Below are 24514 nucleotides of genomic sequence, written 5' to 3'. Positions count from 1 at the left end.
GCAGATTTTCTTTACACACTTAATTGACAGAGACCAGATTCTAACAGAAGAAACAGCAGTATGTCATTTGTCACTCCACTAAGGACTTTGGGAAAGTAACATATGTGAACTATATTCCCCAATAATTCATCAAGACTGCACAATCTGTAACTTCCTGCTCTGTTTCCAACTCACTAATTTCATAAATCTATCGACATCCACAAGGAGCTTTGTGATACTTTATATAATAGAGGATACCATACAAAGGGCTCAGTTGCATGTAGCTAGTTTATATCTCAAATTTTGTTTTGTTTTTGGATGTTGTTGGTTTTGGTTGTTTTTGGTTTTTTTTAACACAGGCCTTCCCTCCCTTTTTCCCACTGCTAAAATTGGTCAATATCAACACCACCGATGGTCAATGATCTGAATTGGTAATCTCATTCACATACACACAACATCCTCAAATCATTCAAGTCCCTCAAAACCCAAGCAGAAATTACATTTCTTAATAGCATGAAGTCTATGACTTGTTTCTGACAAGGTCAAAAATGCCCATGTGTCGCCATCTGTTGCACATCACTTCTCCCCACATCTCACCAAACCATTCCTTCATATAGCTTGAGAAATCTGTCCCAGGTCAAAAGTAACATAAATATGGAAGAGAAGCATTAAATTGATTTTCCATGACAATTTAGGTGGTCTGCTGTGCTATGTTTGCAGGGCATATTGTGTAGCAGAGCCATGACCTATTTTAATACCAGATATATTGTGATCAAAAAAACAGGTAGCAAGATACAAAATGTTTGTTGGATTCCTTAAGTTTTCCAGTCTGGAAACTGAATACTACAGGAAACCCCTTTTCCTTCTGTTGGTTCTGTTGGCTAATGGCATGATACAAATTCACAAGAAAATAGGAAAGAGAATTTGCCCAATGCCTCTTTGCTCCAGTCTTGTTCAGATGCTATGGTTCTCTCTGATTTCTTCTTTACCTTCATAGAATACATCCCAATTGATATTAAATTGCAGCTCCTTCAAGACAAAAAGCAAAACCTGTGGCTTTATTTCTGTACTAGCTACTTAGTACTACTGCTTTCCTATTCAAGACAGCTCCAAGGAAAGATCCTCCTTCACCTTGCCCTGCCATTAGTCCTCAATCAAAGCCCTGTCTGCATTGAGTGACCAGCACTGAATGCCTCAGAAAAGGTTACAAAACTTCCATAATTGGGTAATAATTCACCTTAGGGAAGTTTGTTCCTGGTGACAGGATGCTAGTGGGCAGCTTAAGCACTCATACACGGAGCTAATGGAATTAGAAGCTATCTGCATTATTTGGGAGGCAGGAGGCAATACAGTAAAGGAGGAAACAATGAGATGATTGAAAAGGATCTTGGACCACAGACACATTTTCTTGTTTTTAAGCAATCATTCTGTTCCTTATAATAATTCATGCCAGGGTGATCAGAGTCCTCAGAATTTTTATAGCCAGAGATGAGAAGAGTTGTAACATGTACAATCTGAGCACCATAGACCAAGGACATATTTTAGGTACTTATGTCCCCACAAAAGGTCTTGCTTTCCCCTTCCTGAAGCTGCCATATGCTGCCATCACGAGAGCTGACAGCCAAACTGGATTGGAGAAATTGTCCATCTAACACAATAAGCTGCCACCAACAGCCTTGAAATTTCCCCAGCACACCTTCACAGCCTCTGGTAGTTTTGTCCTGAACGCACATACACTTCCAGACCCAACACCTTACAGCAATGAGTCCAACAGCAAAACTCGCCTGTGCTTCAGGTGATAATAGGCAACTATGCTAAGGCTTTCAAGGGAAACTTGAAAGGCTCAAATTACACACAAACAATAAAATGAGTAATACGCACTTACACCTCTTAATAGGACTGCCAGTGGCCAATCTGTTGCACTTTAGACCCGATGTTTCACAGGCAGTTGAATAAAAGTGTGCTTCCCTGGGGTGTAATAACAGCAAAAGAAGACTGACCAGGGATGAATCCTTTTCACCTGAGTCACTCAGTAACATGCAACTACTCTGCAAACATAACAGTAGATGTTGCTTCATCAGTTCCTTCCAAGCTTATCTGCTGCAGAAAAGGTTAAGAATATTTACCATGTGTCGCCTTTCACGGTATGTTTATTTTATTAGTGCATGTCCTTGAACTAACGCTGCATTTCATGTACCTGCCAGATAAGTGACTGAAGGGACTTGGCTTCTGGGACTGAGAACTCAGGGTGGGGAGGACGGGAGGGAGATGGGTGCATTTCAGTACAGATAAGGAGTTCCAATTCTCATGCTCATGCAAATGGCAGGGACACAAGTGGCTCACCTTGTAAAGGACAGATTTGCAAACATTTTATTCTTCAAAACTGATCTTGGAGTACCAGAAATCAGGTCCCATTTCAAAATCCCCCTGTTTTTCCCCTAATAATGCTGCCATCTACTTTAGCCTGTAAAGTTGTCTCTCTTAGATGAGACATTTTGGGATCAAAAGAAATACTGAGCAATCTCCCAGAGGCTTATCCATAGCCTAAGACAGACTGTTGGGTAAACCTGAGGAATTCCTTTCTGTGAACTGTCAATGATGGTATTAATCCCAGGCTGGTGGATCAGCCCTGATGGCTGAACTGTGCCATGGTCACTTCCCAGTGTAGACTGGTTTACAGTCTGCACACACCACCTTGCATGGAGTCATTGCTTCCAGAGGAACCTTGGACTGAGCTGGGCTCAGGCCTGTGCCTAGCCAAGCTTAGAGACAAAAACTACTCTAGCACAGTGAATGCTTAATGAAGTTGTCAGCTGCCAAGTTGAAGACTTAAAAAAGAGAAACAGAGACATTGAAAAGAATGTGCTTGGCACTGACCTCTCTGTCCTGTGGTCCCACTTTGACCCCCAAGGCACTGCTGCAAAAGGAACTCGGTATCCTCCACCAGCTGATGGGTCTTCAGGTTCAACCTGGCAGGCAAGAACCAGGTGGGTCCAGCCCCACACCAAGGGGCTCCCTGCAAGTCAGCTCTTTGTCCTCTTGCTGAAGACAGACTGCTTCTCTTTCACTCTTGACTTCTGCACCTTTCTTCCTTCAGGAATGCAGCTTCAGCAGCCCCAAAGAGCAATGATCACTGCAGCTCCTCCAGCATTTTTTCCCCTTTTTTGTGTGTGCATTGTATATGGAAGCATAGCAAGAGAAACCTTCTCCTCACAGGTGTCTCTTATCTCAAATTGCTGCTTTTTTCCAGAACTAATGCCTTTTAAGTAGCCTTTTTTTTTTTTCAGATATATATTTTAGAGGCCACTACAACCCTTTCTGGTTTTAAATTTCCTTTGCACATGCCCAGAGTCAGCCACCAGACTGATTTTCTCCTTCCTATCCCTCCAGTTGCCCACAGCTACTGGCTTCACACAGATTCACTCCCACTTTACTCTGAGGGCTTAGTTTCACAACTCTCCAGCAAAAATTAAAACAGAGATTGAACAGATCAGCTGGGAATTTTGGACTTCTGATTTTGCAGCAATTCACTTCTGTTAGAAGGTGGAGACAGAGACCACTAGTTCATCTCCTGTCCTAAATGTCTCAGTAGGAGAACAGCGTTCCCTAAGAAGTGCTATGGAATCTATGGAATGTGTTCTCAGCTCATCTGAATGCAGATGCTGAGGTTTGATGCTTATTATAAACTGAGCACAGTTAGCACACAGGCATCAGGTCTGTGATCCTGCAGCATCAACAACCCCACAGCTTCTCTCTGGTGTTCCTCTCTTTCTTCTTCCTCTGCCCCCACACCATTTTCTTTTCCTTAAACTTTCTCAAGCCTTAAAAGACCTCCTGTCTTTAGTATTTCTGTCTGCTTTGATTTTCTTTACCAGGGATTTGCCCTCCTTCTCTCAGTTCTCTTGGCGACTCCCCATCATCCTTGTATGAACCAAGAAATTCCTGACAGCTGCACTTCCCATCTTGTGCTTTGCCATCGCTGTAATTTTGTTTGTGTGCACGCAGGGACAGCGTGAGGAGCCCAGCCAGCCTGTGACACGGCTGGAATCCCACAAGAACTGCAGGTGGAGCCAAACACTCCATCCATCCTTGGAGCAGCCCAGCTCGGTGACAAAGACAAGCTCGGAGCCCTGCGAGCACCTGGGGGAGCCCGGAGCTCCGTGCCTTGACACGCACATTTACCACCAGATTTGCTGGGGTTGTACAGCTGCGCTTCCCCCTGCACAGTTTGGCTGTTGCTTTGTGCTGGCTTTTTACTTTTATAGCAGGCAGCTGTGCTCCATGAAGAGACTGGGCAGGATTTAATCAATAAATGTTAGAAAACTGACCATTTGCCCCTTACTCGCTCTCCAGACGCTCAGCACAGCTTTCCCCCTACATGCACGGGCTGGTTTTTCAGTCTCTCTCCTGCCCTAAGACCTGCACCTGCTGGTGCTGTTGCTGTGACAGAGTCAGATGCTCCCCCACATTGACCAGAAATTATAACTGACAATGATCCTGGACAAGAAAGACACATTGGTGATATATATTGATGATTTTGAATAAGGATAAGTACTGAATCCTACAAACTCTATCCATAATCCATTACCTCTAAAGCATCTCTCTCTATGACTCAGCATCTGGTAGTTAGCAGAATCCAAACTTTTATATTATTGAATTAAAGCCATCTTCAGAATGATTTCTTCATGTTCCTAGAACTGTACAAAACCACAGGAGCAGTCAAGTAAAATATGCAATAATTCATAGTTATCAGAGCAACAAGGCAAAATATGTGATTCCTCCTTTTTTTTTTTTTATTAAGAAAATTATTAATGTGGCATCAGATGTTTGGAAAGAAATCCATCTTATGGTTTGTTAATCAGAACAATATACCCTAGAATACAGAGAGAGAGAACTCTCAGGGCTGAAAGGCTCTGCCAGTTATTTCCTACAGGAAGATGTTAAGACTCCATATGCATTTGTTAGCCTGAAATTTGATGCTGCCTATCTATAAGCATTTCCAACCTGAAAGCACTTAAACATATGGTTAATTTTAAGCAAGTAAGGAATGAAAAAAAATTCAAGCTGAGTGCTTATGACCTGGAACACAAACTAGATGAGCTGCTGAAAACTCTCAGAATAATATAGTGGCCAACACATCTCTGAGATTCGGTTGGGAAGTTTTATATAGATCATGGTTTTTTTCTCATCCTCTAATATTACACTAATATTTTGTCTTTAGCGTATGCATGGGACATCCCCAAGCACTACAGTGTCTCTCTTGAGGAATGGCTGCATTTCAGCTGTCTCTGCAAAGCTTATCAATTTTGGTGTTACTCTGGGGCTCCTGGTAATGCTGTTCCATAATGGTGTGATCTTGTAAATAATCCATTATAAATTATTCTTTGTCTGCACACAGGTGAGCAAATGTCTCACACTTTGCAGATGTTGTTAGCTGAGGTGAAAAATCACCAGCTGGCTGCTGGTTTTAGCAGAACAATCAGCACAAAGTACCAAAAGGTGGTTATGTCTCCACCCTACTGTGTGGCATGATCAGCTCGAGGCTGATGCATTTTTTAGGTATGTCCTTTGTTTAGCAAAATGAGACAGCTGAGGACAGGATGTAGTCCTAGAGGCACGATGAGCAGACCATGTCTATTTTGTTCATCCATTTTTCCAGCCTCTGACGTGTTTTATAAATAAGCAATGACAGGCAAAAAGCAATTGAATTAGATCCCCAAAGCTTTACTAAGACAGACGACCCTTGAAAGCACAGCTAGGATATTAAACATAGAGAAAGTATAATTCTTAATTTCTAGGCATCTGTGAGAATAATTACCATTCTTTTGGGAGCATTGTAGTGACTGTAGCTGGTAGATGTCTAAATGAGACAATATTTCCTTCTGATATTGCATATTAAGATAACAGATTCCTATACCAAGACAAATGTTTCATATAACTCTTTCATCCCTTTTCTTAATGTGTGCAATTGTGAAAGAGGAGCACAGTGGGGATTTTGTGGCTGTATCTCTTTATGAGTCTGAACTGTGACATGGAGGGCTTGGTGAGTTTATTGATTTTAATTTCTTATATTTGGGGTTTATCTTCTCAGCTTTTACTTAACAGTTGAGAATACTCACAATGTTGATATGGAAAGCTGGCTACCCAAGGGCAAATTTCAGATCCTCATTTCTCCACCTGTGTACTTATTTTTCTGCTCCTGGATGGATACCAGCTGCCAGGCTTTGATCAAGAGTGGCTGACAGGTACACTCTGTGAGAGAGAATTCCTCTCTCTCAGCCTCCATAACCAGAGCTGAGAGGAGCGGGGGACCTTAAGTGAATTTCCATGAGTATCAGAGGGAAAGATCAAACATTCCCTTTGAAGATACTTTGTTATTGAAATCTAGATCATGACCTCAGATTTGGCTTGAAAACCATTGACTACAAGGCACACAGTACTTTTAGAGGGTAAAAGGGTCTGAAAGGCAGGGGTTGATAACTGTAGGTGCCAAAATATTTATTTTTCCCAGAAAGACAGCCAGAATGGTCCTGAAAGCAAAGACAGAGAAAACCTGCTGAGAAATCCCCTTTCCAGATTATGTAAGAATAACCATCCTGCTTTGCAGTAGTGAGGAAAAGTTTAGAGTTTTTTGTTTAAACCAGATTCATCAATTCTTAGGCCATTTTAGTACAGGAAGGAGTGTTGAATTAGGTTGACTTCCTTAGTGGACCATTTAAAGACCAAGTTAATAAGAAGCTTTATGACTGAGAAATCATGTGACAATATAGGAAAAATAAAGAGATATGAAACAATAGATGGAGCATGTCTGTCATCATCAGAAAAGGTGTTTCTTCCTGTGGATCACTGAACTTTGGGGCCAGAAGGAGTAATGTTTATCAGTGATTTGTTGTTCTCCTTGCTCACTTAACTGTTCTTTTAGATGTGGCACCATTTTTATCTTTTTCAAGTTCCTTGACATCTATGAAGAAAGTACTTGTGCCCTATCATGTCTCCGCATTCCAGCACTCAGAGCCATAGCCTGGATGTTCCTTCAACCTTAGGTATTGCTGCCAGAGACAATTAATGGACATAGGTTGCCAGGGGTAATGAACTCTAATGACTTCTGACTTCAGACTGTCTTGGTTCAGTAACACAGGGATTGATGTAAGATTTTCTTTAAAAGGTATTTTACTGACATGATTCCTCTCCTTCTTTGGTCGCTCCACCCTCCCTTCCTTTCCCTTCTCTCTGCCAGTACTGCCAAGCCTGGCAGCCCATTATTGCCTTCTCCATCTTCTGTTTTGGGATGAGATCACCACCAACCAGCCACAGGGCAGGGCTCTGCCCAAAGCCTTTTCCAGTTCTCCCACGTGCAAAAAGCCAGCACACATTCATGCCCATTATGGTGCTACACTGGACTCATTCATGGACTCACTTCTTCCTGCTCTGAGATTGCCTTGCCCCAGTGCTGTTTTCCTTGGCACAATCCATGAGACGAGGAGGAATTTTTACATCGAAGTCGCTCCATCTCTGGGAAACATTTCCCCATGCGCACATCCTAGCAAGAGATCTACTGCATCCATAATTGCACCCAGCACTTGGAATGTGGTGACGTCTCCACATTTCCTGACCAAACATAGTCTTTGCCCAAGGGTGGAATGGGCTCTACCAGCATTACCCTGTGGTCCTTTATCTCCTGCTTTCGTCATGCTCATTTTTATGTCTTTGGAGGAAAGTTGTGTTTTCTGCTGCTACAATGCCCTGCTGCCTGGCAAAGGAAACTTGCTGTATTTGTGGTATATATGCTCTTCTGCTTTCAGCTTTTTAGGCAACAGCAAGTCAGTGATCTCCTTTGTGGTTCTCTCCCTCTCAATGCTTCTGGTCTCATGAAAGACTTCTAAAATTCATGAATGCTCATTGCAAGCTGACCCATAAGAGGCTCAGTGCTTCAGCTTTCCTTTCTTCTGGGACAATTTAAATAAAGATAAGCTGCTGTTTTAGCTGATGTGAGGATAATGCACAGGGGTGTAGTTCTACCACACAGTACTCAAGCCTGGATGCCACACCAGCTGAGACCAGTGTCACAGTAAGTCTATTGTCAGAGGTGCCAGAATGCACTCTTTGTACAGTAGCTTCAGATTAATCCTGGTATTAGCAAGTCCTGAAAACAACCACAGCAGGTTTCAATCAACCAAAGCACAAACAGTTCTCACCAAAGGTGGGAGGGGAAATGATAAGGGTGACTACATCCCTTCATGTTTAATGCAGACTATGACAGATGGGGGAACCATGGAGAATATTAATAAATGAGATAGGAAGAAGAACCGTCACAGTGGGAACACCTGACTGCTGAGTTATCCTTCATCCCAGCTACCTCTTGGGTGTTTGAACAGGAGTTACTTCATCTGCAGTCACAAGCAGACACAGTTCCTCCCACAAACTTGTTGTTCAGTGACTCCTGTCCAGCTCAGTGCTTCTCACACACAGTGCCTTCCCTTGTGTAAAGCTACTTCAGGTGTCCCCACACTTAAAAGTGAGATTCCTATTTCCAGCATCACACTGGGACATGTTCACTGCCAATGGCTCTCTTATACTTCCATGCCCACAGCAAACAGACCCTGCTGATTAACACAGGTGCAAACTGTCCTTTTAGCACTGCGAGTAGAAAAATCAGAATTAAGAAATGAGAGCTTTCACAATTTTCTTTTTTTCCCTACTCCAAGAATAAAATCTATGGATATAAAATATGAATAAATCTATGGAGGGTGTTTGGTAAAATATTAATAAATCTATGGAATTATGGATTTATTGATGTTAGCTTTTTGGTTTCTTCTGGAAAGTGTACCTCAGCTTCAGTTTTGGATGAACATATTCATTGCACCTACCAGATTAAGATTTGTCTCTGTTGATCTTCTAAAGGGATAAATGAACCCTTTAGCAGCCCCATGGCAGCCTGGCTAAACTGCTAATTCTGCTAACTAAATTAATTGTGGTTAGTTTGATAAATCTGCACTACATTGTGCAATATAGATATAACTCAGGACAATGGAGCAGCAGTACCCTTTAATAACTGCACTTGAATCAGATTGTAGGTGAGTTCATGAGCTGCAGTACAGGAGAAGCTGTTTGCTCCAGGCATCTCTGCAGAGAGATGGAGGTTGAATGAGAATAGAGGCAAATCATTCTGAAGGAGCTTTTAGAGGGGCTTCAGACAGAAGGAAGAAAAAGATTTGGTAGAAGAGCAGATGTATAGGTGAGGGCTGAAAAAAGAAAAAGCAACCACTGTCAGGAACATTTCCACAGCCCAGCAGTCAGCATCAAACCCCAATCTCTTTTTCCATGCTCTCAGGACATTCCTAAAAAAGCAGCAGGAGCTGTGCACTGACAGAGATGGTTCCTTGCCTGGTCCTGCAACAAGGCTGGGGCAGCCCAGAGGTTGGACTAGAGGAAATGTCCTACAGGGAAGGCTTTTCCCTGCATCACTAGATCAGACCAGTGCTCATGCAGGAGGCATAATTAAAACACAGTGCATTGACAGATAGCTGCTTAATGAAAAAATTAACGAACCAGCTCTGGAAGATACAAATCTAAGGAAAAACAAACAACACACTGGTGCCCAGTCTGACAGGCTATCACAAAAAATTGTTTTCATTATTTAAGCAGTGTTTTGTCCTTTCTAACACTTACTGTGCTGTGCATTTTTTCCATTTTTCATGCAGTTTACACCCTTGAAGCCCTGCTCCATGTGGTTCTGGGGAGAAAATGTTCAGTCCAGGCTCTACCTGCAGTGACAAAAAAAAAATATTTCCAGGCAGAGGGGGGCAAAAGGTACACATTCCACTTTTCAGCTTACTTACCTACATCAAAAGAAAATCTAAAAGAGAATGATGTGGGAGATGAGAATTAGCACCATCTCACTGGGGAAGGAGATTTCTAGCTGGCCTATGCAAAAAAAGCCAGGGGTAAGTTCAATTCATTAACTCAGCATAAACCATCTACCTCTTTTCTGTTGTACTATTTTTTTCTGCCAGATTAGTGAGCTGAATCAGCATAGAGAAGGTCCTACAGGTGTCAGGGCTTGGATAAATGGCAGGATCTTAAATGCTGGACTGGAAGCTTAGTGAGCAGTAGGCATCAAGGAGATCTTACCCTGTCTGGGGGTACTGTTAGTCTGTAAAATTGGTGAGGCAGGGATTGCACTTCAGCACTTCTGTGCACTTTTTGATTTGTACTTACATCTGTAGGAGACAGAATTTATAGTACAACCAGAATAAAGTACAAGCTGTGATGAACACACCACCACCTCTACACAGGAGTATAATATAATCTCTACAATATACTTGGTAGATGGGTGTAAAAAGTGGTGGTCAAGTTTATATACAGGAGCTGCTATTCCTGCAGGATCTGATGAGTTGGCTCCAGTTGAAGTACAAGCCATTGCCATTTTCTGCTCCTTTGGTTGTGGCCAAGTGGAGTGGACAGAGTCTCCTCCAGGGTTCACAGAGGACACCTGGCCTCCCTAGGACCACCTTAGCAGGACTGTGCTAATCCTGATGCAAGGGAATGGCAGAATCCCCTGCAAACACCCTCTCCTACTTACTGTACCTATTGTCAGTGGCAGAGAAATGTCTCAAAGGTGCACAAACAGAACAGGCTTTCAGGTTTCTCCAACACCAGTTCAACTCTCTCACACTGCCCTCCAGACTGGCCTGGGGTAGGTGCCACAGCCACACATCCACTTGCAGCATGAAAGCAAACAGTCTCCTTGGTGCCACTCAGCCCTGGTCTTTCAGGAATGAGTCACAGCCATGGCCATGGCTTTCCCCTGTTCCAGAGAGTCCCAGCATACACATTTGTCACTTGCTGACCATACACTCGGAGATTTTCTCTTTTTCCTGGGTTTTTTTCCTTTTTTCTTTTTTTTTTTACAAGATAGTGAAGCTTATGGTGTAAGCCTCACTATATGGGGTATAGCTTATTAGCTAACATCTTCCTGGTGCTGTGGGAATTACTATATCCAATGCTTTTAGAGAAGGTATTTGTACTGCTTTTACCTGCCACTCTCCATATCGATCAATTGCTGCTTTCAGGAATTTATTTCTACCATATTACAAAGATCACCTTACTTCAAATCCACTCTGTCTCCTGGTTACATGTTAGCAGGAGAAGTATGGCTTGTGTTGTATTTTCTTAGACTATTATTCTGTATTAAAAGAAGATTAATTATAATGACTTCACTTAAAATGTCATGGTGCAGTGAGACGACTTTCAGTTCCCTAATTTAAGGTACTTAAGGCTACTCCTCCTGTTATGTCCTGGTTTTGTATTATTTATATTTTTTTTTTCTTCAGTAATTTTTCCTTCTGGTGAAGTCTGCTGAGTAACAGCCCTGGAGCCTGCAGGCTCACATCTGCAACCAGCTCTCCCTCGCCAGTACTCCGAGTGTCCCCTGGGAAGGGTGACTGCCAAAGGAGCAGCCTCTAGGAGGAAAACGAGGCACTTTCCCCAGGACCATCCCCCACCCCTGCCAGGCTTGGGCAGAGACACATGGGCAACTCAGTATAGGGAGAGAAATTAAAAATGAACCCTCTGCCAGGTAAAACATTACAAACAACAAATAATAAACAGTCTGCTCTCAAATATGAGAGAGTGAAGAATGCTTGTTTATAATCTCGTTTGGTACAGAAACAATATAATATATAGTGTTATACTGCAAGATATATAGGATGTTCCAATGGGGTTTCAGTGCCTGTAAACAAAACTTCAAAAGAACAACTGTTTTCCAGCACTTATTATGAGGTACATTCTTCCCTTACAAGGTCCCCACACCTAAATTCCAAATACTGGATCAAAAAGTGTGGTGACCTTAATTCAAACCTTCTGCTTCTCAATGCATTCTCACACTGAAATTTAAAAGATTCTGCTCATCCTTTTTTTACAAAATAATAAAAATTTGAAAGTCACCTAAGCACAGTCATTATTGCTTGGCTGTTTGCTCTTTTAGAAAGAAATATGGTCAGAAGGGATGACTTGAGCACTGCAGTCACACTAACAGGAGATATTTGTCCATGGTGAAGACCTCCCTAAAGACAGCAGCAATACATCATAAGTAAATTTAATCTATTGCATCACTAATTTGACACTCCCAGCAGCCTGCAGAGAGTTCCCAGGGACTTGGCACTGACCCAACTCATCTCCTGCCTTATCCAGGGTAGCATGCCAATCAAGGATGAAGTGGGAAGGAAAACTTTGGAAAATACCACCACATAAATGAAAAACAATGGAAGGTTCCTAGTTTGGGTTAATTTCAGAAATTGTCCAAGAATCTAGCATCAGCAAACTTTCAACTTGATGATGAAGTTAAAAAAAAAAAAAAAGTAAAATGAAAAAAAAATTCCTAGCTGATGGGAAGATTATCTGTCTATCTACCTATATATATATATATATATATATATATATATATATATATAAATTCATGGAGATATAGTATATTCCAAGTCAGTTACTGCCAATAAAGTGAGTGCTGTTAACTGCAGAGTATCCAGGATTTGTTATTTGTTTACACTAATGAAGAAAAAAAAAATCCAGCAAATTGGGAGCATGGTGCAGAGAGAAACTTCCTGGGTCATAAAGTCCAGACTACGAGTATCCCAGGCACCACATAATTGGTTCCTTTTCATCTTAGTTATCTCTGGTCTCCTAGATTGATGTGGCAAGAATGTAAAACAGGAGATATTAGCAATCAGAAAGTAAAAAATGACTGTATCATAAGCAAAGCCACACCAGCACTGAGAGCAGCCACAAACATAACAATGTGTAAGGCTCAGACAGGTAAGGCAAAGACTAAAGTGTAATGAAAAGTTTGATTGATTTTTGTAGAAATGTGCTGTGGTCTCAACACAGCTGTAGCACAGCAGTGGCAGAAGGGCTCCTGGGCAGGGCACTGAAGGAGGGACCAGGGATGGGGGCTGTTTGGTGCCTCACTCCCTTTGTGCTCAGGGGCTTCTTCCACTCCTACCTGATGGTGTGTGAACACTCTCCACTCATAGAGTTTCAGCACATGGTGATGAAATGCTCAGCTTAATATAACCAGAGGTTGACAGGGATGGGAACACAGCTGTGTCCTGCAGGGATAAACCATGACAAAAGGTGTTCAGAGCTGCTGATTCACTGATTTTACCAAGTGGTTCACCATCACTGTAGCAGGCATCAGAGTCCACCCTCTCTTCCCTGTCCTGCAGTGTCCACTAAGCTGCAGGGTTGTGTTTCCATCCAGTCTTCTTACCTCCATCACCTTTAATCACCTCTAATTCACCTTTGTGAAAACTGAGATTTGGGAACTCAGTTCTCCTTGGGTAGAGTGGAAATCAAAGTCTTTATCTTTTGTCAAATGAAAGCCTCATGTCTTTTAGAGGAAGGGAAGGACAGGGGAAAACCATAGCAAACTGCATGAGGCAGAGGGAATTGATTGCAACCAGCCAAATGTAATTGCATTGTGGAGGACATTTAATATTTCAGCTTGTTCTTTGCTGTATCAGGAGGGCAAAGAATATCAACATATGAGGAAAGGAGAGCCTGCAATGTCTCTTGATTTGAACTGTAAATGCCCACAAGCAAAACCATGAGGCACTTTCAGATAATCTGAAGTGATGTTGACTGAATGTATGTGGCCCAGACTGCAGGGAGAACCAGAAAGCCACTGGACCTGCTTGGAGACAGCAGTGGCTCTAAACCTTCATGGCAGGCCCCCAGCACAGCAGGTATTTAACCCAATTCTAGTAACTAATTTCTCTCTCCCCTTCACTCCTGGGTAGGTAAAACACACTGGCAAAGGGCTCTCAAACCCTTGCAAGGAGGAAAGATCTTTGCATCCTACAGTCTTAAATGGCCCTACCCTCAAAGCCAGACCTTATAACTCTGACTGGACCAACTTGTCTGTAGCACTTTGGCCACCTACCACAGAAATGTAACTCCCTGAGGTGGATCAGAGCTGGCTCAAGCTACAGTTTACATCGCAGTGGGAATAACTGCCCCAAGAGCTCCATATGCTCATCCTTTCTGGCAGCCTAAAGCTGCCAAACACCTCTCTGTTTGCCTTGATCACTTCCACGCTCACTCAGCCAACTGCAATCCAGCTGCACATATTAATTATTGAAAAAGAGGGGGAGATTTACTCATTTTTCCAGATGATTAATCAGCTAGTCAGGCATAACACCACCCATGCTATTGTAATTGCAGTCAAATAATAATGTTGTATATATACTGCAATCATAGCCATCATCAAACACCAGAAGAGCCTGGTAATATAAGCAATGTCATCTGTTCACAGTCTCTACAACCTGAAATTATTTAGAATCTGGGATAAATTCTTAAAGATGAGATCAAGGTCTTAGTACAAAGGAAGACTGGAAACCAAACAGTGATAGAAGCCAAAACAAGAGAGGGTTTTTGCACAGATTGGGGACAAGGATGCAAATCCCTTCCAGGTTTGATTTTCCTGACTTGGAGGTACACATGTGCAGACAGGAACTGGTCAAGAGGTCAGTGCACTACAAAATGCTGTTGCAAGCACTGCCCCACTCCCTGCTGTTGGGACACATTCCCCCAGCCCTGAGCATGCTGCTCATCCCAGGGTGTGAGGGTGGAAGCCACCCCTCACCACCTAATGGAGAAGAGACAGGCAGGGCCAAGCTCAAAAGCATTCCATGCATCTCAAATCTTCTCTCAAGAGTGACCACCATAAAGGTGATCTGGAGAGAGAAGACAGATATCTTGGGTGATTACTCCCTTAAAATAAACCACAGTCTTCCTTTTGTTATCCACTCTGGTCTTGAAGCAACCAATGAATAGCTAAGACAGGGAATTTGTTTAACAGGATTTACCAGCTTCACATCCTTATTTATAGCTCTTCCTGGCTGGCTGAGTAAGTACCCCAGCCATTAGGTTACCTTCTCAGTAATTCTCCATGCACAGTTGGTCATCTCATCTCACTGACCTTGTCACTGAACTAACTGCAGTGAGTCCCTTCTAAATTTCTGTTCATTCATTCTCTTCATTCAGATCTCAAACCAAAACCATAAAGATATGAACGTTTATCCCCCAGTCCTATTGCTCAGCAGCCACAATGTGCATTTTTTTCTCTGCAGTCTCCATTTCCCACAGGATCAATACCTCCTCCAACTTTCTAAACTAGCAAACTTCTGAGAAGGGATTCTAGTCTTGGATCCTGAAACTGGGCTGCAGCAAGGAGCAGTTTTCACTGCTCATATACTCATATGAGTAGCCAAAATATGTATTTACTAGGGAATGCAGGTGAGGGTGCCCACAGCCCAGCTCCTGCATAAACACAGTGACCAAGAGTGCAGTCCCCAAAGGCACACCCAAACACATGGTAGGCAAGGGCACTGCCTACCCAACTGTCCTAACCCATCTCAGATTCCAAAGCCACTTTAAAAGACCTCGTGCACTTACACAAGTGTTTTGAACTCATCATAAGTTTGGACCAAGCACCTGACTTCTGTCTCACACTCAAAATAGGCTCAACAAAGAATATTTGGCTGTCAGCCTTGTCGCACTGTATCTTGCATCTTAGCACTGAAATGAAAAGACTTGATGATGTAGCCAGAGCCTAGAAGAAAGGATATAATGAAGAAGCAGCATGAGAACTTACAGTCATCACAGCAGGTGTAAAAAGTGTCTTCTGGGTTGTTACTTTTTTTTTCCAGTGCGTATTTTGCCCAAGGCTGGTGGTATTCACTTGTTGAGCAGCTTTTTGGTGGTCTGCGGGAAGCTGATCGGTCTTCTCAGTGGGGCAGTTTTAGTTGGGAACAGATAATTCAAGACAAAGGCTATCAGGCTGTTGTCTGGCTTACAAACACTGGCTGAGCCTGCTCCAGGCCTGCCTTCCAGTGGAACTGACACAGGGATCTTTTCTCGGCTAAGTAATGAGCTGTATTGATTTTCCTCAAAAAGAAAATTGGACTTTTACAAACAGCACAACAAGCTTCTTGAGTCAGGATGTTCCTGAAGGGATCTTGTGACCACCACAGGCTCTTGTGCTTATCATGAAAGAGAGAAAAAAAAAAAACCTCAGTGGGTTTGCTCTGCAAGGGCGGGTTACACAGTCAAAAGCAAATCTTCTTAATACCTTGGACAAGTACCAGACTAACATACCCTGCAGAGGCACTTATTGGCATTTATTCATTTGAAAAGCATCTGCATGAACAACTTTGTGCTTGTTCTTGAGAGTCAAGGCTCTAAGACTGCACCAGGAGGCCACATCTCTCTCCAGCCTTTTCCCAGTCTCATGGAAATCGACCCTCAGCAGCAAGGAGCACTGGGCCACTCCATTTAGGCCACCTGGTAGATCACTGCTGTTCATCTGGGCAAAATAACTGCAAGAGTTGAGCCCCTGGCAACATCTGTCTGCTCTTCCCTGAGCTGTTGAGCATTTTGGACCTTCTGAGGAAGCCTCATCACACAGTAGAAAACAGGGGATTGTCATCTTCATTTACACCAGACTATTCAGGTCTGGCCAGCATAGGTTTAGTTCTTACCTCCTAAAGCTTAAAATTACTAGCTATAATCTCCATTCCAATCTCCAGACCTACAGCATGTTCCTGAAGCTGATCTACAAGGAGGACATTCAGCCAACCTCTGAACAGTCAGTGGAATACGACTCCTGCCCCAGTACCAAAGGTTCTGGTGGCCTGGTACAGAGCACAGAACTGCACACCCAGGACCTGGCTGTGTGCACCACCTCGCTCAGACTCACCTGGACACCTCTGTCCCCTCACTCTGCTCCCCACTTGGCAGGACAGAAAATCCATCTCTCTTGCAGAGGGTGCCACTCTCTGTGCACCCTTCCACCCAAGCCTGGGCACCCTCACATGCAGGGATGCAAAGGCAAATCCTCTTCCCCTGCTGAAAGGGATCATTGCAGAGCATCTGAAGGAATAAATCTAACCAGGATGTGACAAGCTGGTCTAATGAGGCCAGGCTGCCCCCAGGAACCAAACCCCAGCAGGGTTTGCACTGTGCCCCAGCCCTTTGGGGCTGCCAATCCTCACACCAACACCAGTGCCACCTCCAGTCCCCAGCTACGTGCTTGCAGGCCCCCAGGAGGCACCACCAGCACCAAGGCAGGCAGGAAGGCAGTGGGGGCATTCCCTGGATGTCCCAATCCCAAGGCTTTGCCATGCAGGGCAGCCTCAGGCATCCACTGCTTCCAATGGCCCCAGAAGGCAGCAAGACACCCACGCAAATCTGGAGGCAGCTTCAGCCTTGCTCTCATCTGTGATGAGGCAACACCCAAGAGTCTGACTGCTAAATGCCATGGCATCCAATTGTTCTCTGCAGTTTGACTCAGAGATCACATGAGTCCTAGCTCTGTCTGAAATTATATGTCTTTGGACTCTGAATTAAGCATTTATGGGCAATAACCCCTCTGAACAGGCATGGACACTATAGAAACCTACAGAGAAGAAAAAGGAAACATCATCAAAGTTTGCAAAATTAGAAAACTAAAGAAAAAATCAATAGCAGTAAACTCAGCAGGGAAAAGAAGTCTTAATTTTGCATTGGTAAATGGGAATTACAAGAAAATAGAAAATACATAAAGTGTAAATTCAAAGTCTTAAAAACACAATTAAAGGAAGTAGCTGACACACTTACCTGGGCCATAAAGGAATGCAATTAAAACCACGAAATAGGCTTTTCTAATATTTTCCATATTAGTAATTTTTGTGTATTATTTAGTGCATTATATAATCTGGAGAAATATTAAGATCTCTCCAGTAAAACCAATACTTTATTATTTCATTTTAACACATGAGAGGAAGAAAGTTTTACAAGACCTCTGGCTCATAAAACAAGATATTTTCCTTCCTAATGGGATAAATAGAGATCACAGCAGCAAGCAAACTAGAAGTAGCCATAGCTGACCTAACTTGAAACACAAGAGCTCCAGTGATGAGAGTAAAAATGAGCACCACATTGTAAAGATGTGCTCAGGCCCCAGATATCTGCCTGACCCAGCTCCTGCATGGTGCATCCCCCCCAGGAACCAGGAGAAATTTGTTGTACCCAGCACCACTGGCAGCATGTTGAAAGGAGGAGTGGAAAGGCTGAGGTGATCAACAGCTCAGAGCAAGGCATAATAATCCCATTTTCTAAAGATTCCCCATTTACAGTCCCTCTTCCCTTTAATATAGACTGTGTTGTTTTAATGATGAATGAGCTTCTTTTGACCTGGCTTTGGGAGATCTCCAAAGCTCAGATTAGCAATGCCTTTTGCAGAGAAAAAAAAAAAAAAAAAAAAAAAAAAAAAAAAAAAAAAAAAGACAAAAAAAAAGACAAAAAAAGGGGAAAACAGTGATAAATTTTGCTTCCTGTCTTAATATGAGATGTTGATGTCACCTAACCAGATTCACATGACACCTGCCCTCCTTTCTAAAAATATATTAAAAGCAGCAAAATATCTCCTCTCCCCTTGTTATCATCCCTTCGCTATTTCTGCAGAATTAGGCTGAATGCACTGATTATTTTCCATGTGCATTAATCATGGCTAAATCATGCTAGAGAAGAAAAATGTACAGCCTGCTGTTCCTTCTCAGCATCCTCCTCTCACCCTGCTCTCAGAACAGTCTCAGCCTGGAGGGCATCCTGCCAGTGTGATTAACAGTGTGAAGTGGGGAAGGGAAAGAGCTGGGAAGATTAAGGGAAAGGACCTTTCCTTAAAACTTAGACATGTCTTTGGCTTATGAGAGAATAAACCCTTGAAATCATCATGTACCTGCACCCAAAAGCTTCCTCAGCCCATGAAATCCAGACATGATGGACTGCTGTCATCTTCTGCAGTCTCCTTCCAGCCCCACTCCAAGCTCACATATCCTAACATTAGACTCAGGAGAAATGCCTACCAAGCTTTTCTCTTTTTCTGTGGTGGTTGTGCTTATTAAAATATTCAGTAAAAATTTAATAAATTATGAAGAGACGTGAATGGTCAGCCTATTGTAGTAGAATTGGATGGAGCTTACCAGGACAAAAGGTAGAAGGAAATCATGTTATTCCCTCCTTGACCAGATTTCTCTCTCCCAGTGTTGGAGCTCTAGAGTAAGCATTTTCCCAGAGCTGGCCAGGAGGTTCCCTTCACCATGGACCAAGAGAAAGTGAGTGCTCAGGGTGACTCAGCTTGCCTTAATGCAGACATTTAAACAGGTTGAATCTCTTAAGCCCTGGACTGGCTGGTCACTGAGCTGAGGGAATTCCTAGACTACCTTTTGGCAAGCATTGGAAGACATGCACATTCACCTGCTTGGGCTGGGTTCTGGAGTCAGTGAAACTGCAAATATCTAATTAGAGCTGTGAATGTCACATTTCAAGCTTGATTTGGCTACCACCTCTCCCTGAAAGGAGGCAGCTTGTGCTACCAAGCAGGGACAGAAGCAGAAGCTCTGATCCTCATCCTGTAAACTCCTCCAAAGAGGATCCCTGCTGCTGGCTCTCCTCCACGGCAGCTGCTGCTGTGTCAGAAGAATGGGTCCTGCCAGAAAGATTTTTCCATTTTGCTTTTCTTTTGCCAAAATCCTTGAGGGCATTGTCACTTTAAAAAAATTGCATCCAAAAGAAAGCAGATCTGAAGTGGAAATGACCTGGCAGAAGGAAAGGATGACAAGTCTAGGAAGTGAGCAGTTAGTGCTGGGCTCTTTCCAGAGGCACTGCGGTCGTGCCACACATTAATAAGTTGTGACAGGCATAAAGATGGGCAAACATCTGCCTACAAAGCCAGCTGCTTCATCCATAGATACAGTCACTGAGAAGCTTGGGAGAAGGTTTAGTCCCTGTCCTTGCAAAGCAAGGCTAGAGGGTGGGGATCCAGAACAGGGGAAAAACAGAGTTCAATTATAAAGCCTCCCAAGACTGTTGATGCAGCTGGGGATGGAGAAACACACTCAAGTTTCATGTACCATGGCAAAAGGATTAGGGTGCGTGTCAGAGCACTAAGGGCACAGTGCCTGAGTTTTTCCCAGGCAAGTGCAAAAGTCTTCCCTTCTGCAGTGTCTCAGAGAGAAAAAAGCAGGGCCTTGCAGAAGGGTTTTTACTGCAGGATGTTCTTCTCCCTCTGGCCTGGAAATCCACATGAGATTCACATTCTATATTACAGATGTTTCATGCTTATAGCATAATGTTTTGGGCTGCATCCAAAACATGCTGAAAATTTTGCACTGTGAGGTGGATCAGATAGCAGAAGGCATGGAACATGGCCTGAAATTTCAGATTTACAATGGTTTTGTTCTCTGGGAACAGAGACACATGCAGTAATCTGCTGTGACAGCAGGTGGCTTGAGGAATATTTACTGAAAGATGGATTTTCCTCCCCATCATGCCCAGAGCAATGCAGTCAGGCAAAACAAAGTGATCACAAACACTACACACAGTGACAGAATCAAAACATGTCACAAGAAAAACACCTGGTGTTGTTTTGGTTTTGAGGGGGGCATCGCTGTTGGGTACCAAAAAGCTCCCAACACTGCCATCAGTCATTCAGTTTCAAAACAGCTCAAAGAAATATTGCAGCTTTGTCCCCATGATAGTTCAGGCACAGTTTGACTGAAGTAGCCCCTCTCTCTAGTAGTGAGGACTTGAAGCAGCCAGCTTGCAGGACATAGGATGTTCCAGCTCACAGGGTCTATTTAAGTCCCATGAAGGTTAGTGTGGTTTTGGGCAAATCATCTTGAAGATAATGCGACCAAGCAAGGGCAAAGAGGGAGCTCTGAGGTTGCAAGGTGGAGAGTTTGCTCACTACCCTCAGCCCAAGGGAATTTGTATATACAACTGTCTGGGCCTCCCTGTGCCACCTGACAGCTCCCTTGGCCTTGGGCATCGTGCCAAGGATTTGTCTAACAAAGGTGAGAACAGCTGAGGCCACTACAAACCCCCTGGGCAAGGACAGCCGACACCTACAGACCTTCTCCATTAGATCACCTATTGCTGACTCCTGGTGTGATCTTGGCCTCTCAGTCCTGTCATGACATCATCTACAGGCAGAGGCAGATGAATTAAACCCCTTTAAGGAGTTCCAAGAGAAAATTTTCCCTCCAGAGACATACTCTGATTCATACTTAGGAAAGGTCCAGTGCTACCCACTACAAATGTACCACAGGCTGGTGGCCTCAGTGCCTCATCACGGTGTTCTTCACAGACACTGGTGATAAAGGAAACAGGCAGGATTTTCCCCAGCAAACACTGCAAAGGGCAGGTGAAGCCATCAATGCACTCTGTAGGGTGCATGTCCCTGCACCCCTGCCTGAGGTGGAGTGCTCTGATCAGTACATTTCAAATAAAATAAACTCACATTCATCAGCTCCAGAGGAAGAAGAAACTTCTTGCAAGCTTTTCACAGAAGGGCCAGAGGACAGCTGGATCACTGCTGGGAAAGGGCAAAGTTGGAGTAGAGCTTAATATTAGACTAGTGAGAAGTCTATGAAAACACTCCAAAACTGCTTGTATGCTGTCTGAGTTAGTACTGAAGGGTACCCTGAAGGTTTTCAATCGTTTGCAAGGCTTTGGCACCGGCATCGATGTTTGCAACCTGAATTCACTTTGAACACGGTGTTCTCGGCTGTTGGCGGCTGAAAAAATTCTGCTCGAGACGCTGAGGCAGACGTGCAAAAAGAAGAGACTCCTACCTTGCTGCTTCTACAAGATTCTCAGAAACAGTGCACCAGAGAGGCAAGGACAGCCAAAAAGGACCTGAAATAGTTGAACAGAAAGAAAACTCTGATGTGGCCTTTCTTGCAAGGGCCATTCCTTCTTCTACCCCATCCTTTGATACTGCTCCTGCTTCTGCTTAGAAAATTAAAACTACCAGGATGAACAGTGGGTCACTCCTTTTCTTATGTGAATGCCACTGCTGATGGGAAAGCAAGGCCACCCACATGCCATTCTCCTGATCTTCTGAAACTCTCCCATACTCTCAAAAAACTTCCCAGAGCCATGACTGAGGATGGCTGCTGACACAGCAAAGTGTGAACCTGAGATTCAGCAGCCCATGGGCAAATGTTGCTCGTTCACATCCACGTTCCCTTCCAAAGCTGTGCTTTGGATTCCACAGCCTGGTTCTGCCGTGTCTCTGAGAGCCTGCAAGCACATCCCTGCCTCCAATGAGAGGTCTCCATCTCTCCTCCTCTGAAATGACAGGCTGCATTCGACTGTTCAGAATCACATTTGGTTCTCATTTTCGAACAGACATCCAAGATATTATTTTTAGAAGAAGCTATACTGGTATTTGCAAAAAATAGCCTTCTTTGCTTTTATCCCAAATGGGGTCTTTTCCAAGTTTCTTTTCCTACTTTAGTCATATCTCTAAAGCTGTTTGCATTAAACAATCCAATTCCAGAAGCACATTAATCAGACTCTCTTTGGGCTCCTATTGCATGTGCCTTTCTCTGTGTCACAAGGCAAAAATAGAATCAGCTATCACCTAATTCCCTTCCCCAGCAGAGGAAGCCCCACTTTGAGGGCCATATATGAGTGATAGCAGGTCCATTCAGCAGTGGCCTGGTGCCACTGCCATCCATGCATCGAGAGGGCAGCCTCCCAAGACCTGTGCCCAAGCGTGGGGAGTTGGCCTTCACCAGTGCCTTGCAGGTAACAATGCAGATCCAGAACCTGGTGCAATTTACCAAAAGGAGAGGAGAGCTGCCAGCAAGGGCTGGCTTTCCCAGGTGCTGACTTGCCTGCCTGGCTGTGGTCCTGTGGGGGCCCTCAGAAATCTGCTCTGGAAATGGTTTTCTCTGCTTGGCTATGTTTACAGCTCTGAGAAAACCTGGCCGGATACGTGAAAACACATCCCTGATGGGTATTGGGGGTTGTGTTGCCTGCTGGCAATTAAACTCAAGGCAATTCAGCAGAGATAAGCCATTAAAAACAAATACAGGTTTGTTTGGGTTTTCTTCAGCAGATTCCTAGAAAAAGACCTGGACTTAATGAGGTATTGCTGCAGCATCCAGAGGCAAGGCAAGCATGGAGTGCTGGAGTCTGCAAACAGAGTGCCAGTCAGCCTGCAGCCACAGGAGCAGGAGGGCAGAGTAAGGCTGGAAGTCTCACACTCTGGCTCCTTCCCCAGGAGTCTGCAGGTGCCCCTCAGCTGATGCTGTGAGCATTGGGGATGCACATACCTCAAGCAAGGACCATCATCACGGGCCTCTGTGACCTTGGAATCCAGGCTCCCTTGCCCATCACCAGCAAAGTGTAGAGCTGCAGGGACATCATGGACTCACACGCCCACCCAGACCAGGAATGTTCTTTCCTGGCAGGAAAGCAAAAGGAACCCTAAAGACACCAAAGGACACAGAGAACAATCGCCACCACACCAAACACAAATCTGCCATCCCCAGCCAGTCTCTGAAAACCACTGTGAGATTTTAGTAATGGGATGGGCAAACATGCCCACACAGCATGAGTCCCCCTCTCAAAGGTCCTCCCTTGCCTCCTGCCAAAAAGCTGGCCAGGCACTGCTTCACACCAAGCTGAATGAGATCAGCTTTCTGGTCCTATTAAGCTTCTTCCGCTGGTCCAGGCTGAATTATTTAAGACCATATTTTATTAATCTACCACAGCTTTTTCCACTCAACCTCTAGCAAGTCACTTAACCACTCTGAATGGGTTGCACTGGCTTCATCCTCTTGCAGTGATGCTGGCAGAGGTGAGAGGGACAAGCCATTACTCTGCTACTGCTTCTGAAATATTCCAGTAGACCAAAGTGGTCAACAAGCTGGACAACAAGAGCACTGGATTTACCCTCACTCTAGATGGGAGGTCATATCTAAACACACAAGTCCTTTTGTGTGGGTTATGACGATAGTTTCCTTTAGAAAACTCCTGCTAGGATAGTGTACATACTTTTAAAACAAGCTCAGTGTAGCCAAAACCAAGCAAATTCTGGCTACAATACTGCCAGTGCCAGCACAGGGGCCAAACACCAGTCCTAGAAATTGGGCACTGAAGGAAATGTGTCCCCAGCCCCTCCCCTCCCAGTGTCCATCCTCACCTGAGCCTGGATGCAATGACAGGCAGGCAGGGACTGTAGCTCCAAGCCATCATTGGCTAGACCAAACCAAGGGTAATTTTTTCAGTCTCCACTCACTGGCAGTGGATTCTGACAGCATTTACCACCAAGGCCAAGCAGCTGATTTCTGACTTGGGGACAGTGGTCCCACTCCTGCCCTGGTGGGGGATACACAGCACCAGCCTGCACAACTGGTGAGGAATTATCTGCCCTCCTTCAGGCACGATGCTGTTTTTCCACATTCTCCTTTTCAGGAATGTAATTAATCTGTATGAAACAACCCTTGTTTTCTTCTCAGTTTGTGTTCACTGCCCTGATAAATGAGAAGCACAGGAGAAAACCCTTCCCCATGAGGCCTCTTTCCCCACTGAAGATGAATGTGGCAGGAGAATGGGGTGACAGCCTGCACTGAAGTGGTACCTAAGTCCCAGAAGGTCATGGCTCAATAATCCCAGAGGAGACCACTTTCCCACGTGGGCTGCC

The 24514-nt window shown here is 44.0% G+C and overlaps 1 long non-coding RNA gene across 2 annotated transcripts; it reads right to left on the bottom strand.

The window, feature by feature from the left end:
* Window positions 1–318: 318 nt before the first annotated feature.
* On the bottom strand, window positions 319–24264 carry LOC121470188 (uncharacterized). 2 transcript variants are annotated; one of them, XR_012056743.1, is made up of 5 exons: window positions 23142–24264; window positions 21317–21714; window positions 15632–16019; window positions 9649–13085; window positions 319–9221 (listed from the first exon to the last, which is right to left on the bottom strand). It is a non-coding gene; the product is annotated as an uncharacterized lncRNA (long non-coding RNA). The 2 variants fall into 2 exon arrangements; XR_012056742.1 differs by having other exon boundaries at window positions 319–13085; window positions 23142–24255.
* Window positions 24265–24514: the final 250 nt, after the last annotated feature.

Source organism: Taeniopygia guttata, chromosome 6 (assembly GCF_048771995.1).
Source record: "Taeniopygia guttata chromosome 6, bTaeGut7.mat, whole genome shotgun sequence".
Lineage (NCBI taxonomy): Eukaryota > Metazoa > Chordata > Aves > Passeriformes > Estrildidae > Taeniopygia > Taeniopygia guttata.
The sequence above is the reverse complement of the archived record's forward strand: the minus strand, read 5'-3'. Positions and strand labels throughout refer to the sequence as shown.